General features: G+C 41.9%; 1 long non-coding RNA gene across 1 annotated transcript; it reads right to left on the minus strand.

The window, feature by feature from the left end:
- Positions 1 to 285: 285 nt before the first annotated feature.
- LOC108407335 (uncharacterized) lies at positions 286 to 12,114 on the minus strand. Its single transcript, XR_001855705.3, has 4 exons — positions 11,991 to 12,114; positions 4,438 to 4,611; positions 2,466 to 2,518; positions 286 to 1,271 (listed from the first exon to the last, which is right to left on the minus strand). It is a non-coding gene; the product is annotated as an uncharacterized lncRNA (long non-coding RNA).
- Between the last annotated feature and the right edge of the window lie 3,938 nt (positions 12,115 to 16,052).

Raw genomic sequence — 16,052 nt, forward strand, 5'->3', positions numbered from 1 at the left:
AGGGGGGCCGGCGGGGGGGCCCTACTGACTTCCAGCAGGTAGAGGCCAGCGATCCTGGCACCCACTGTGCGATGCCAAGGGCAGCCGCAGCAGCAAAGAAGGGTCAGCCCCAAATACGAATAGTCCTGATGTCGGGAAGCCTAGGTTCAGTGAACCCACTACTGCAGGTGAAGACTCCCACAGAGCTAATAAAATAAGACTCCCAGAAAAATAAATCTCCTTTTACTAATTCTGTTGGCTCTACGATATTACAGTGTCATAAAAACCCTGTATCTCTGTAAAGAAGCTGCTTTGAGAAGCCTTCTGACCCACATTAGCACTTCCCTCTCCTTCCATCCTGTGAAATTGAACTTACTCTGAGCTGACCTTCCTCCGAGGCTTGGGCCCTGCTTGGGATTAAATTCAGCTGCACCTGATAGAGAAAGTCCGAAAACCAGGGGCTCGTTTTCCTCACAGGGAAGAAGTCTGGGGGTAACGGTCCGGGGGACGATGCGCTGGCTCCATGATGCCATCAGAGGCAGGGGATTCTTCCAGCCTTCCACCTGCCTTCCTGGGAACTTGGGTCCTCATCCATGTCCCCTCATGGTGGTATGATGGCCACTCCGCCCACAGCCCAGGAAGGAGGGGGAAGGGCAAACGGTGCAGGGTGCCTGCAGGCTGGGGACGTCCACCTCCGGTGCCCATTCCAGGCAGACGCCCTCCTCCGAGTCTGTGCCACAGGTACTTACGGTATTTGCTGATGACACACCCGGCCATTGTTCCTTCCTGCCAGTCTCTCTCCACCACTCACTAGATGGTAACCCTTTACGGAGAAGGTGGCAGCCTGGTGACACTCGGACCCCTGCCCGGGCAGCCGTCTTACCATTTCTGTGCTCTTCTCCCTTACCTGCCTTGAACCTTTGCTCCTAACAGTGGAACCTGTGGCCAGGCTGCCCTCAACTCCCAGAGGGGCTTTCCTCTCCCTGTGCAGGCAATCCGAAATGCCTGAGCGCTTCCATCTCAGTGGGGGCAGCCAGTGACTTCTAACACAGGGGGACGAGGGCCTGGCTTCCTTACCTTGAACCAGAGACAACCTGGAACTGGGGTCTACACCTCCAAGCTCCCTGCAGAGCTGGCTAGGGCGGGCTTCCTTAAGGAGTCTCTTTCAGCTCTGCCTTCAGAGAATCTTTGTCTCTCAGCTTGCTTCTGGGAAGCAAACCATGTTGCCTTCACTCATCCAGCACTTGGTACAGTGCCTGACGCATGGTGGATGCTTGAAAACAAGGGCAACTCTACTTAAAAAAAAACAACACCAGGTTAAACTTGACGGAGCCACCAGTTCAAGCGAAAGACACATTTTAACTCAGTCAAGTTCATATGATTCAGTAACAGTAACTAATTCTTTATAGAGGCTTTACTGTATCTGGTGGAACTCAAAGTAGTCTAGTCGACGAGTTGGAAATTAAATTCTTACTTCCATTTGAGGTCATGGATTGGTATAATATGAGAGGGACTAGGTCTTTAAAATGTGTATCATTTTTCAAGTAGCTTAGGCTCCCTTTCAGAAGTCCAGAAGTCTCCCCTTAGTAGATACCACAAACCCCTCTTTTTGGTAAGCAGGCTGGCTACACTGATATCACAGAAGCAAAGCTACAGGTAACCTTCAATGCAGGTTCGATAAATAAAGAGCTGGAGGTCCTGGAAGAAGAATGAGTCCCCATCTGGAAACTACATCCCCTGTGTCCAGCACCCCTGGGCCTCAGGGCTCAGGATGGAGCCTACTCGTCACACCCGATGCAAGCAAATGCCCCCCTGGCCTGCTCTCTACCCTTTATCGTCCTGGGTCCTCTCCAGCCCTGACCTCCCCCAAGCCACAGAGAGCCCTGCCTGCAAAAATGAAGGCATGAAAGCAGAGAATCTGGGATTGGCTGAGTATTCTGATTTTAGTTGGTATTATCTAGGAGGTGACACGAAACGTGCCTCCTGCAAATAGTGACGATAGCCAACACTGACTGTCACCATGTCACATCTTGTACCAAGCCCTTGAGCCATTTTACCTACTTACTCTTCTAAACAATCCTATGAGCTAGAGACTATTATTAACCTTATTTTTCAGATGAGGACACCTCCGTCCAGTTGTATGTCTGGGACCCCCACCCCCATTCCCAAACAGGTTAATGGGAGAGCTGGGATTTAAACCCAGGCAGTCTGGCTCTGGAGCCCAACTGATACCCAGCCATAAAACCTAACATTTTTAATGCTATGAAGGTTCACCATGAGAAAAAAAAAAAAGATGAAAAAACAAACTAAAATAGAATATGCTGCAGTTTTCTTTTTTCTTTTTAAGTACGCAAAATCTTTCTTAGGAAATAATGGAACACTAACTTGGCTTTATTGCTGGTGTGCCCTTTTTCTAAAATTTGTCTCCTTTTAAAAACGTGTATTCATCCACTCAGTCATTCATCAAATATTTATTGGGCCCTTACGTGTCAGCCATTGTGCCAGGTGCTGGGGGTACAACAGTGGATAACAACTCCGCCTAGGGAGAAAGACGAGCAAATAGCAAATCACCAAGCCGAGTGAGATGCACTTTCATGGGGGACAACAGTGTTGCACCATGGGAGCATCCAAACGTGGTTCCTAAGCCAGCTTGGGGCGAAAATGACATCAAGGAATGCTTCCCAAGGAGACATAATACTTCCCCAGGGGAGAGGTGAGGGGACCTGTATGCGGGCCTGCAGGATGGGAGAACATGGCATATTCAGGAGCTACCACAGAGAGTGGCAGCTAGAAAGTGTTCAGACAGACAGGAGGAGAGACGAATTTAGAGAAGCATGTGGTGGCCAGGAAGTTGGGACTTTGTCTAACCCAGGTGCCCCAGAAAATGGAGCCTGAGGCAAGAGTTAAAGCACTGATTGGGAGACTGCGAGTCCAGAGTGGGGGTGGAGGGGTCAGTTAAAACAGGGAAGTAAGGCAAGTGAAGAAGAGAGCAGTGTGAGCGATTGGCCACGTTACTTTGGTGGCCACTGTACTGGAGGTCACAGCAGGTAACTGGGCAGGAGAATCTGCTCAGGACGAGGGACTCCTCTGGAAAAGTTGTAAGAAGAAACCCCTTCTTCCAATAATCCACAAAAGTAGAAAGAAAGGGAAATCTACCTGTCCACCTGCCTTCCATCTCCTGTTTCCTTTTATACAAGGGACATTTATTGGGACTTCATTTCTGCATACTTCTGGTGCCATGACCTGGTCCCTTAGGGGCTGCTCAGGAAGCCAGACTGCATGGCCCGTTGTGTCCTATCTCATGTGACTCTGGAAGTTGAGGGGTACCTCAAAAGGGAGGCTGGTGTGTGAGACTGGAAGGCTGTGTGGGCTTCCCACTTCAACTTGGGCCCCAGCTGGCAGAGCTGAACGCCTTTAGAAAGGAGGAAAATTGGAAGAATCTATGGAGGTGATTGGTTTGTATCCAATACAGCTTTTTTCTGAAAGGAGTTCTGAAGGAGCTTCAAGCCTAGGACAACCTCAATCAGGTCAGAGCTCAGAAAGGTCATCTGCGCTGCACAGAGATGTCAAATCCAACAGTGGACAGACCACACTTCAGCCTGCTTTAAGGGAGTGGCAGTGGGCGTGAAGCCAGGTGAATGGATTTGGACAACACTGAAGCAGTCAAACTGGCTGTACTTTGTAACTAAGCAGATGTGGAGGGAGGAGAGAGATGGCACCTAAGTTCCTGGTTTGGGCAGCTGAGGAATAGATGGTGGTGCAATTTCCTGAGAAAGGGAATGGGTAGGTAGGTGCAGATTGAGGACGGGGTGTGAAGGGCAGGAAGCAGGGATGGTGAATTCGGTTTTGAACATACTGAACTTGAGAGGCCTGAGATGCACCCAAGTAGAAGCATCCTTGTTGGTGACACTAGACACTAGTCTGGGGTCTGGGAGCAAGATCCAGGTGGAGACACAGGTTTTAGAGTCGCTGGAGTAGATGTGGGTAATGAAGAAGGTATGGTGGTACATGAGACACATGAAGTAGAGCATGTAAGAGCGGGAAAAAGGACCACAGACCCAGCGCTCTCAGGCCCTGCAATGTCAATGAACACTGGCTGGACAGTCAAGCCAAGGGGAGACTCCTGGGGAGGCTGAGAAAACAAGACCAGAGGTGTTCCCAGGGCAGGAGAGCTTTTCAAGAAACAGGAGGTACAGTTTGGAGATGCTGAAGAGGAATCGACTCAGGAAAAGAGGGGGAAGTGTTCAACAGATTTAGAAACAAGGAGGTTTTTGGTGTTGAGAGCAAAGTAAATAGATTCCGTTGGATGTGGGGTGTGGAGAAGCAAAACAGGGATAAGCTGTATCGATCTGTGTCGCAGAGTTTATTTACAATTTAGAACAGTCACGGATTAGTGATGACACAAAGGTCAGGAAATTTGAGGGCAACACAGAGTTCCAGTGGGTTTTTGCAACCTACCTGATTTATGTTTCTTCTCAACATCTTTTACAACTTTTAATGACATAATTTGTGTGTGTGTTTGTCGTCTGTCTCCCCTCGAGAATGAAAACACTCGGCGGCTGAAACCTCGTCCTGTTCACTCTTGCAAGCAGCCATTCAATAAATATTTGTTGCATAAAGGGTTGGCCACATCTGATGAAAATATGTAAAGGCAAAAAATAATAGAAATAACAAGTTGAGCTATGCAGCCATGTGTTTTGACTATTGACAAAATTATCACAGGTTCAAATAAGAAAGAGCAAGTTGTGAGGATGACTATCGACATCTCCAGTGGTCAGCCTCCCAGACGTTACTCATAATTCGTGATACTTGTAATTCAAATGGAAATGGACAAAACTCAAGGACTGTGATGCATTTCAAAAGGATGTTTCTAATCTACAACTCTTCTATTCTCCTTTTATGATGAAATTTTATTACCAATTATGTCCTAGATGGCGAAGTAATCAGCTCAGGGAAAAAAAATAAATACATAAACATTCAAATATGTGTGCATTAGTGTGTGTATATGTACTCTAATTTTGAAGCTTGTATTTACAGGATCTTGCATTTTTACTGAAGGCAGTAGCATATGTAACATCCGTGCCAAAGACTTCTTGGCTGTATTATAGGAAGAAAGAACTAGTGAATCATTTTTAGGGGAAGTAAACACTGAAACGGCAGTTCCAAAAACAATACTTTCCTTTGCCTAATTTGTTTTTGTCTCTACTTTCCACAGTTTTTGAATGCTAACATGTTTTTGCAGAAATCAATTAATCATATGGTTTTAAATGAAATATTTCATAATTTTACCATGTCCAGTTCTATCAGTGACTCAGTATGGTGGATGTGCTCTCAATTTAGATCATGAATCCTGGTCTCCAAATCTTGTGATCCTGTGATAAGGATGGTATATGGATGTCCGGAGTAAAGACAGACTTTCAAATCCAAGAAACATTATTTTTCATTATTGCAGTGTAAATTAAGAAGGAAAGAAGATCTTAACACTGTAAGTAGAAAAGCAAAACTCATAAAAGCAGAACAATTTGGGGGAAATTCATTTGTTCTTAAATAGATTTTATTAGTATAGGTGTGAAATAGTTAAACTGTAATATTTCAGATCCCCCTAGCTTGCTAATTAGTCAGTTTAGGGTAAGTTTAGGCTGTTGGAACAAATGTACCCTCATATATCAATGGCTTTCAGTCATAAAACCTTACTTCTAATTTTCATTATACATCTGTGTCAGAGCTGTGTCAGAGAGTTCTACCTCCAGGATGGCAGAGTAAATTCCTAACAGAGTGCTCTTTCTGCAGGTAACAACTCTGAACTCTGAACAAAATACATGGAAAGCTCCCCCAAGGCTCTGGAGAGTGAGCAGAAACAGGGAGATTTTGGAAGGGACCATAAACTTGGAAGAGGCATCATCAAAACATGGGTTTCCCCCCCCCCAGTCACAGCATGGGTGGGCTACATTCTACTAGAATATCTGCTTTCTAACCTGAAAGAACCACAGGTTCTGGGGCAGCCACTGTGGCTGGAAAGGGAGGAGGGATCCCAGAAAAGAAAGAGCCAGAGCAGAGGAGCCCCACATTCTGTACATAAACTCTGCCCAAGTCTTTGATCTCTGAACCATGCAGGTATGGGGCAGACTCCAAAGCAGCCTGGAGAAAGACTAAGAAATGCACTGACATTTGAGCTGTTTCCCCCCTCCACGGGCAACACAGAGTTCACCATTTGAGTCTGTTCAACTTAATTAGCTGCTAAAACAACCACCAACACTCTTCCTAAGAATGTAACAAAATCAAGAGTTTCTACAACAGAACCAGAAAGATGGCAGGAGAGGGGAAAGAGGGGAACAAAAGGCAGAGGGGCAAACAGGAAAAACAATGAAATGATATAACTAAATGCCATCAGATTGATGATTACAGTAAGCGTTAATGGCTAAACACTCCCATCAAAAGACAGAGATGACCATATCTGGCTCTGGCTCATCATTCTGTGACCTAAGCTACAGACAGTACTTTCTAAAAGGTTGAGTCTATTGTGGCAGAAGGAAAGGAGCAATGGAGACATGCATGATGGTTCCTACAGCTTCAGCTCAGAAGTGACCACCACCATTTTCACTAGCATTTCATTGGCTACAGCAAGTCACATGGTCACGCTTGATGTCAACAGGGCAGGGAACTATAATTCACCCATAGGGAGAGAAAGCAAATATTTTAAAACAAATAATAAAATCTACTCATGAAGGCATGTATGGAAGAGCAAGCTTTTAGGGTCAATGACTCCTGCATAATGGGAATATTCTCAGAGAGTATAAATGCTCCTGACAAAATCCAGCTTTATCTCTGTAACCACAGATAGCTCAGTAGCTGACTTTCCTGTCTAAATCACTCCTTTCCTCAGAGATTCTCTCTTCTGCTAAGGGAGCCACCCAGAACCACTTCTGTGCTTGCAGCTAATTGGGCCAGGGGGTGGATACCTGGCCCAAGCTGAGCCATTCAGATTTTCAAATCTGCTCAGTCCTGTTAGGTGCCTAAACTGTGAGGCCCGGCAAAGCCAGGAGTGAAATGAAAGTGTCTGGCCCTTGTGAAGGTAGAGAAAGCCCAACAGAAGAAAAACACTCTGTGTTCTTGATATAACCTTGATATAACCCGCTTTTGTTAATTTCTTTAGCTAATTTGAGGGCATTTGCATCGCTCCAAGGGCACCACTCACATGGTAGTTTATAAACGTTATGCGAGAATCACTCACACTAAAATGTGAATGTTTCCCTAGAGTTGTACAATACTGCAGATGTGGCTTTCCTCTGCCATTACAGATAGAGAGCCCATGGAAGATACAGAGACGGATCTCGGGTAATAGGTAATGACAATAGTTTGGCAGAGCAGATTCAGAGAGAATAAACTTCCAGTTTGGTGCTCAGATCTGTGCAGCACCACCTCTGGAATAGGAATAGCTGGAATTATGGAAACACAGTGGATGGAGACCAAGCAAAATGTGAACCTTGACTAATTACAGACAGAATTTTTTGTAATTTTGGTGTAAAACTCCTTGTTGGAAGAGTTGGTTCTGACATATTAAGGTACCGTTTGTAGTTATTTGATAATGCCTTTCTCTTTTCAAACATGACAGAATATAATCCAGTACATATTTCATATATACATATACCTTTCATTGACTAATTTATCTTTTCTTATTCCTGGATGGAAATTCCATATCATGTAGCCTTAGTTCTTTGATTTACCTTCCAAAATAGCATGAGTATATATCTCTGTTGATTTGATTTTGCAAACTTATCTCCTTATATAGTGAAATATCTAAATTTAAGTTTAGAGCCTCATATATTTTAAGAATTTTGCCTTCCTTTGTCACATAATTTAAAAGTATGCCATATAATCTTATCTTGTACAATTCAGAACAGTAATACAAAATGTATAGACAAAGGCTCTCCTGCTGTTTTAACCACCATTTAGCAAGTTTTACAGTTGAAGGGTTTGCCGACATAACTATCACTTTCTTATTATGGTGAGTATATGAATCTTTTTTATGAACCAGAGAAAGATGCTTCTATAGCCAGGCACAGCATGTACCTTCCAGTTCTGAGCCCCTTGCTCTTAAATCCCGTTCTGGTATTTTTTGGGAAGCATTAGAATACAATAAGCTCTCAATTGCCTAGACTGAGAAAGTTCCCCAATCATTCCTAATGGGCCTTGGTTTTCATTTTTTTACTTAGAATGTGCAGTGAAATTTAAAAAAACATATTATTACTATTACTATTTTACATTATTGAGTGTTCCCTCTTCATCTATCTTCATGTAGGAATTTTATGTCTCTGGGGACTAAACTAAATTATATCAGATGCCAAAATTTTCTTTAGATCATGTCATCATTACCTTAATTCTGGTTGGAAAAAAAAAAAAGATGTTGACAACATTGCTTAGCATGTCCTTTGTAATGTGCTAGCTCGCTGTCTTGGTCTATCTGTTGGAAATTATAGCAGAGTACAACAAAGTAGATCAGTTGATAAATGAACCTGACCATCTTCTGCAAAGTTAACAGCACCGTATCAATTTAAAGTGTTGTTATTGCTGATAATTAAGGAGACAAAAATCACCAGCTGAGGCTAAATCCAATCTGTTACCCAGTGGAACAGATTGTAAAAATATTCCCTCACAGCTCTTTTGAACTCTTGAGGGTTTTTTTTAGAAGCAGCTTGGCACATAAAAGGAAATTGTTTGTGAATGTTAGCTAATTTGGTTTTGCCTGATGGCTCTAGGACTGGTTTAAATGCCCTTCGTGAACCCTCAGATGAGCTTCCTTCAGCAGAGTTATTCACTGGAAGAGGGCTGCTTGGATTTGCTAACCCTATGATGTGCTCCATTGAAATAGAGGAGCCGGTTTGAAGTCCATTCTCAAACACCTGATTCCTCCCATCTAACTCAAAAGACATTTGTTCCCCTCAGAAACCAGTCGGTTTTCTTGAAACCTTGGCTGACTTTAGTTATGTTAAACTTCCTCTCTGCTCCCAGATAGGCTTTGTAATAAGGAGACTTGGTCCCACACTCTTTCCTGTCTAGTCGTTTTCAGTCTCAGACATTGTGAGTGACTTCACTGATGCAGTTCTGCACTCTGACCTGGGCAGAATTACAATCAGAGATGGGCAAAATTCACTTGGCATTTTTCATCTGGCATTTAGTATCTTTCAACAGCTTGAAAAGGATTTTAAAGCAGCCACATAAATATTTCTATGTCACCCAGCATTGTGAGTACAAATTACTCCACCAAGAACCAATAGTCCTAACTTTTAACCCTAAATTAAACAATGATAGCATTTATTTGAGGAGGAGGCTTTTGGGGGAGGGCACTGGATCCTGCCTCTGTCACATACTAGCCGGATGACCTCCTTGGGCAAATCACTTGCCTCTCTTGGGCTCACTTTTCTTTATAAAATGGGGGTAATAGGGCTTTTATGAAAAGTGAGATCATATTTGAATGTTAAATAGTATGTAGGAAGAGTTTAATAAATGCTAGGTATCATTATCCCACAGTGTCTCAGGGTCTCCCAAGAAATACAGCATATATATATATATATATATATATGTTTTTGATACATATACAAATACATATATACATACATAAATAATATGTATTTATTAATTATAATAATTATTCATAGTTAAATATAATTAATATAATATTATTTAACATACTATATAAATAATGAAATATATGGAGAGGGAGAGAGAATGAATTTATTTTAAGGAATTGGCTGATGTGACTGTGGAAACTCGCAAATCCAAAATCTGCAGGGTAGGAGACCCAGATAAGAGGTATGACTCCAAAGACTGCCTGTGACAGAATTCCCTCCTCTTTGGGAGAGGTCAGTCTTTTTTTGATTAATAAGGGCTTTGATTGATGAGATGAGACCCATCCACATTATGGACAATCTGCTCTACTCAGTGTCTACTGATTTAAATGTTTATCTCATCTAAAAAATACCTTCACAGAAACATCCAAAACAATGTTTGACCAAGTATCAGGGCACTGGGACCTAGATGAGTTGACACACTAAATTAACCATCACACACAATAATGAGAATGTAGTGCTCTGTGGGTCCCACTGATAAACACTTTCCGTATACTGAATTATCTACTCTTTGACCACAACCCTTGGAGGTAGGTACTTTTGTGTCCATTGTACAAATGAGAAAACTTGAGCACAGAGAGGCTTAATAAGCTGCCCAGAGTGACACAGCCAGAAATTTTGTGTTTTAACCACTGGATTAAACTGTCAGCAACACAGGACAGAGCCCCCGAAGTGTGGCACCTGCTATGTCTAGCACAATCAATATTTGTTAAATGGATACACAAATGGATCACTCATCGAACCTCTTGGATTCCTTTAAGCAGGGGGATATTTTCTCTTGATTAGCATTTTTGTTTTTGGTTTTGTTTTGTGGATGAAACCTCAAAATGACCTATTCTTGTCTGAGATACTCCCCAGCAATTGGTAACAAAGTGCTGAGAGAATGCCTGTGCATAGTAAATGAAGTCAGACATACAGACAGACTGCAAGAAGACAATCTAAGTTTCCAAGTTCACTTGTGTCTGCCAAGGGAATGGCCCAGGGAGGGAGAAAATCTAGAGTTACTGTAAAATAGTATCCATCAGTATAAAATTCTGCTCAAACACTCCCAATATATATATATATATATATTTGTTTATAAATCACATCACATGCTATTGCATTGATGTACATCATAACCATACACAAAGAAGGCACTTGGCTTTTCTGAGTCTTCCCATTTTGTTTTTCACTGACTTAGTCTTCAGTAGGTGGAACTTGAGGCCTCTATACAGCTTAGTGAGAAATGCATTGATTAGCCATTCTAACGCATACGTTCAATAAGATCAGGGGAAGCGTGCCAGCAGAAAAGCACTGTGAGGGTGAGATGAGAAGATACAGGGAAGCTCTTGACACAGTGCACGGCACTTGTTTTTATTACAAGAAATGCAGTATGGCACAGTTAGTAAGAGTATAGACTTCAAAGCTGCCAACACCCAGCTCTACCATGTAATAACTTTGACTGATTACATGGGGTTGTTGGGTGGGTGTAACGAATTTTAAAAAACAGCAAACAAGTCACATCTTGGCATGTAGTAAGCATTATATAAGTATTATTGGGCATCACCACAAGGAACCAATAAACATTAATTGTGATTAATTGTAAACACCAAGGTAATGATCTACGCTGAGGTCATTATGCCTCCATCTCTATTACTTTGTTTACCCAAAATGCTATTCAGTGAAAATGTTCAGCATGACTTTGACATACTGCCCTAGGATCTCATTCATCTGTGTACCATCTGTACTATTATTTACTTAATATTTGTCCTTATTGGGACCTACTTCACTATTTTTGAGAGCAGTAATATTAGTGGGATCATGGATGTGATGTGCTAGTAACATTTATTTTCCTAAAAATACATGAGAAGCACATAACCATTAAACCATTTCCCTCACTAAAAGAAATACTGCTTTAAGCAATCCTTAAATTATGAATGCTTCAATTATAGTCACTCTACTTAATGAGACTGAAGAATATTCCAACATATGTTAGGCATTTAACCAGGTTCACTTCAGAACACCCTAGTACTCTAGAAGTTGAGCAAATTGGGATTCTAACGTTCTTATCTTTTTGATTCCTGATTATTATTATTTTTGGAATGAGAAGGATTTCAGTTTCATTCTTCATAATTAGATTTTCCTTTAACTAGATAGGACCTATAAAAACTTTGATCACTGTTACCATAGATGTTGTAAAAGTACCAAGTTAAATTATATCAAATTAACCAGATCCCTTACGCATGCCTATGAGAAATTAAAACAAGAGCTGAGACTAGAATATTGAAAGAGAAATTAAGCAATATTGCAAGCAAAGTTATCTCTATCAAATCAAATGTGGAATTTCTACCTTCAAGCTGTCCATAAATAATATTCTAGGCAAAAACAAGTCACAATGACTCAGACCTTTAGATGTTTGGATTATCTGCCATCACTGTTGACTCTGGAAATAGATTCTTCTCATCTAAATCAGAATCCCAAGCAGATTTCTTCAGAACACGTTGACTCAGATTGTTAACAACTTGAAACCTATTAGATAATCACATGCATTTACTTTAAAATGGGACAGGTACCTCCTTGGAAATAACACAAATGCTTGGACAAATGAAAGTCATTTCTCTAATCTATGTTTAAGGGTTCCATTTTAGCACACAACTCTATCATCATTATTACAGACGCAAAAGTCATGATTACTGTAACTCTTAGGGAAAAAAATCATTTGAGCCAGATGTATGCTTTTAGTTGGTCCTGCTCTACATCTACGTGGCAAGATGCAAAGTGATCTCATTTAAAAAAAAGCACTGAATTAAATGGAGCATTCTTTGAATGAGCCACACTCACATAGGTCACGGTTTCTCAGTCTTGGCACTTACGCACATTTTGGGCTGGATAATTCTTTGTTAGGAGGGCTGTCCTGTGCATTCTGGGATGTATAGCTAATTGCTGGCCTCCACCCACCGGATGCCAGGAATTTCTTACCCCAATTGTGACAGCTACAAGTGTCTATAGACATTGCCAAGTGCACCCTAGAGGCAAGAATCCCCCTTTCCCCCATGGAAATCCACTGACACAGGTCATGAAGAAAGCTTTGTCATTGCTTATCTGAATATCATTGCAGTATTTGGGGGTAAAAGTTGATTTCTTTGCAAGGGATTTGTGTGTGTGTGTGTGTGTGTGTGTGTGTGTGGCTGTATTACAAAATCCAAACTATAACTAACAAAGGTAAGGGAGAAAAGATTGAACCTTTATTACCCAAAGCCATATAAATTCAATAATAAATAATGACTCTCTCTAAAAATATGAGAAGTCTTTTTCAAAGTCATTAGTTTTAATCATAAATGAATTTAGCAGCGTTTCCTTAAAATTTGCACCTTTGTAATGAACTCTGATAAATTCATGGAACTGGATGTTAAATAAAGAGATAGAAAGGTCTAATTTGCTGGTTCATTAAGCTAGCTTATTTCTAGACATTGTGCATATTGCTTTGAATTTCATATTTCTGAGCAGTAGAGACAATAGTGGTATCCATCTTTAATGTAGTGTGGCAGACAATTAGGAGCTCAAATGGATTAAATCTCATTTCATCAGAGATGCACACAGTGATTATTATTTTATTGCCAAATACTGCCAGCATTACATTTCTTCAATACCCGACTTGCATGCTTAAATTTGCATTAAACACCATTTGGTAACAACAATAATTTGGGCCATTTTCTTACTTGGCATTATTCTGCTCTTTACTACATGTGTTCACCCAACACTAGCTTTAAGGGTACAGAGTTTTATACACCCTTGATATACAAGAGGCAGCTGAAGCCCTTGAGGAAAGGGGGTAGCATTGGGGTTGTAAACATGAGCCCCCAGGTCTGTCCCTCTCAACCTGGGTGACCTTGGGAAGGTCACTGTCCTTAAAATAAAACTAGAAGGTAACTTTCTGTTTTGTTTTAAACACTGCTGGTCAGGTTTTTAAATTCCAAAAGCATTGCTTTTTTAAAGAAGAGCTTTCTAAAAATTTCAAAACATTGTTTTGAGACAATTAAGAGCCATTACCCCAGAGCTCACCTCTCTTCAGCTCCCTATTATTCATCACTTAGTATTTATCTGCCCATAGTTCTCACTGACCTCCTACAAACACCTACAAGTAAGCTTACCCAAATAATTCCTTTCTTAAAAAAAAAATGGGATTATACTATATGTAGCTTTTCTCCAGTGTGCTTTTCTGGGTAACTTTAGACCTAAGCTATTGCTTGGATTTAAAAAAGCTGCATAATATTTTGAAATATAGATAAAGTATTTGTTTAGGTATTTCTCTGCAGATTGACCATAGCTTAATTTTTGGCACTCTAAACCATAAGGTAATCATTGTTATCAAATATATAGCAGGAGGCTAGATTCTTTCCTGCAATTGGAAATGGGAAACAGAGACATTCCACCTACTTGGACTGCCTCCTTTGAGGCTCAATTTCCACAATTGCGCACTAGGAATCACAATATCTGGGCTGTGTCCTTTGCACACTGATCTAAGGATGGTCTGAGCCAGCGTACGAACATGACGTGGCGGTTCTAGAATCAGGAGAGCACTCAGTAAAAATCCCACTTGAGCCACACTGCAACCTTTCAAAGCCATCTGCTTTTGTCTGTTTGCACAATCCGACATAAAATGTATACATTTGTCATATGCTCCCCACCTCCTGAACATTTTGTACAACCACGTTTTCAATAGATAATTCACTTTTTCATTGAAAGTGTTCCAGTGTAGTGCCTGAGTTCTTAGAGCTGAGAAAGATAAAGCATGTGTGTGTGCATGTGCGTGTGTGTGTATGTGCGTGTGTGTGTGTGTGCAAGGGACAGAGAGAGAAAATACACTCAGTAAATTCACTTAGTATGAAGTGAGAGCCATCCAGGGACGTGCTCATAAAAGTGCAGGCTTTAGAAATTGGTCATATGATGAAGCAATATTCCCTATATTTAACATTTTACCTGGTACTGTAATCATTTTTAGTTATTCTACTAAAATATCTCATAATGTGCAATGCAACATCTCCCTCCTGGAAATGAAAGGTCTTCAACAAATACGTCCATATTTATAGCATATTCTTATAGGAAGCAAGGAAAGTGTTGATGCACAATGACTGTTTCACATCTATTCAGCAGGTTAAAAAAGTGTACAGAACACTCTAGTTCAAAAGCTTGGGTCTAGACTAGAGATTTTTAAACTGTGATCCATTCAGTTATGAAATGGAGTTAGAGGTCAAAAGTGGCATTTTTTAAATGAGATAGAATAGAACGGAAAATGTCTGAGGGCATCACTCCAAAGGGTGACAGCTGTGTCATAAATCTTTTTCAGAAATACGGACTCGTGTGTTGTGTGTGCTCCTGCATACTGGATCTCCGTGTTGAATGTTTTTCTTATTGTGTAGCTATCAAAGACATTTGGAAGTCCCTCTTTAGTGACATTTTGCTCATGAGATCCGTGAACAGTCACTGCTTGTGGTCTGGGGCAGCTGCCTCTGCGTGTGTACAACAAAGATGTGACCAGACGGAGCATCCTTCCTCTTCTCTTTCCCCATCATCTCCTCTTGAAAAGCAGCCTTTGGTTGGGCAGAATAAAGAGATAAGGAGTTACTAGCATCACCACATGTTGACGCTAAGCCTTGAGAAGCAGCCAGAGCTAGTGAGATAGAAGTTTGCTTTCAGGAGCCTTTGCTTGGAAAGATCGGGTATGGACCCTGGAAGGCCTCACCCTGGACACCCACAGTGGCACCGGAACCCTGGGAGGGAGGCAGGGCGTGGCGGAGGACAGGCGGGACAGCAGGTGGCAGGAGTAGAGGGAAGAGGGAGCCCAGAGGCAGGAGGGACTCTGGGATGTCCGTTAGAAGGTGATTTGATGGGTAAAGTAATGCCTTGCTTCATCTTCTGGATTCACTGACAAACTTTCTTTCTAGAACTTCATGAATATAATAAATATTTATTAAGCACTTTTTTTGTGTCAAGGGCTCCTCCCTGCAAATGTAGCAGTGACCAAAACAGGCAGAAGCCTCTGTACACAAGTCGTGAAACCAGCCATCTTGGAGGCAGAGGACATATATTAAACAAATGACTAAAGTGCACAGAATGTCACATGGTGGCACAGACAATGGAGAAAAGTGAAGTGTGGAAGAGGACAGTGTGTGTGGTGTGGGGGCTGGGCTAAGGATTGCACTTGTACAGACAATGGTCAGGGAGGAGAAAGCGGACCAAAGACTTGAAGAAAGTGTGGAAGCCGGCCATGCAGATCTCAGGGGGAGAACATTCCAGGCAGGCATGTGACTGGTGTGCTAGAGGGGAGAATAGAGGAAGCTGAGGTTAGAGGTGCGTGCGGACCGGTGCAGGCGTGGTGGAGGGGGGCGGTAACACTTCATGGAGCCTTCAGGGCCTTTGCAGGGACTCTGGAGTTTGCTCCAAATGACAGGGGATGCCTGGCACATG

This window comes from Manis javanica, chromosome 3 (genome assembly GCF_040802235.1).
Source record: "Manis javanica isolate MJ-LG chromosome 3, MJ_LKY, whole genome shotgun sequence".
Taxonomy (NCBI): domain Eukaryota; kingdom Metazoa; phylum Chordata; class Mammalia; order Pholidota; family Manidae; genus Manis; species Manis javanica.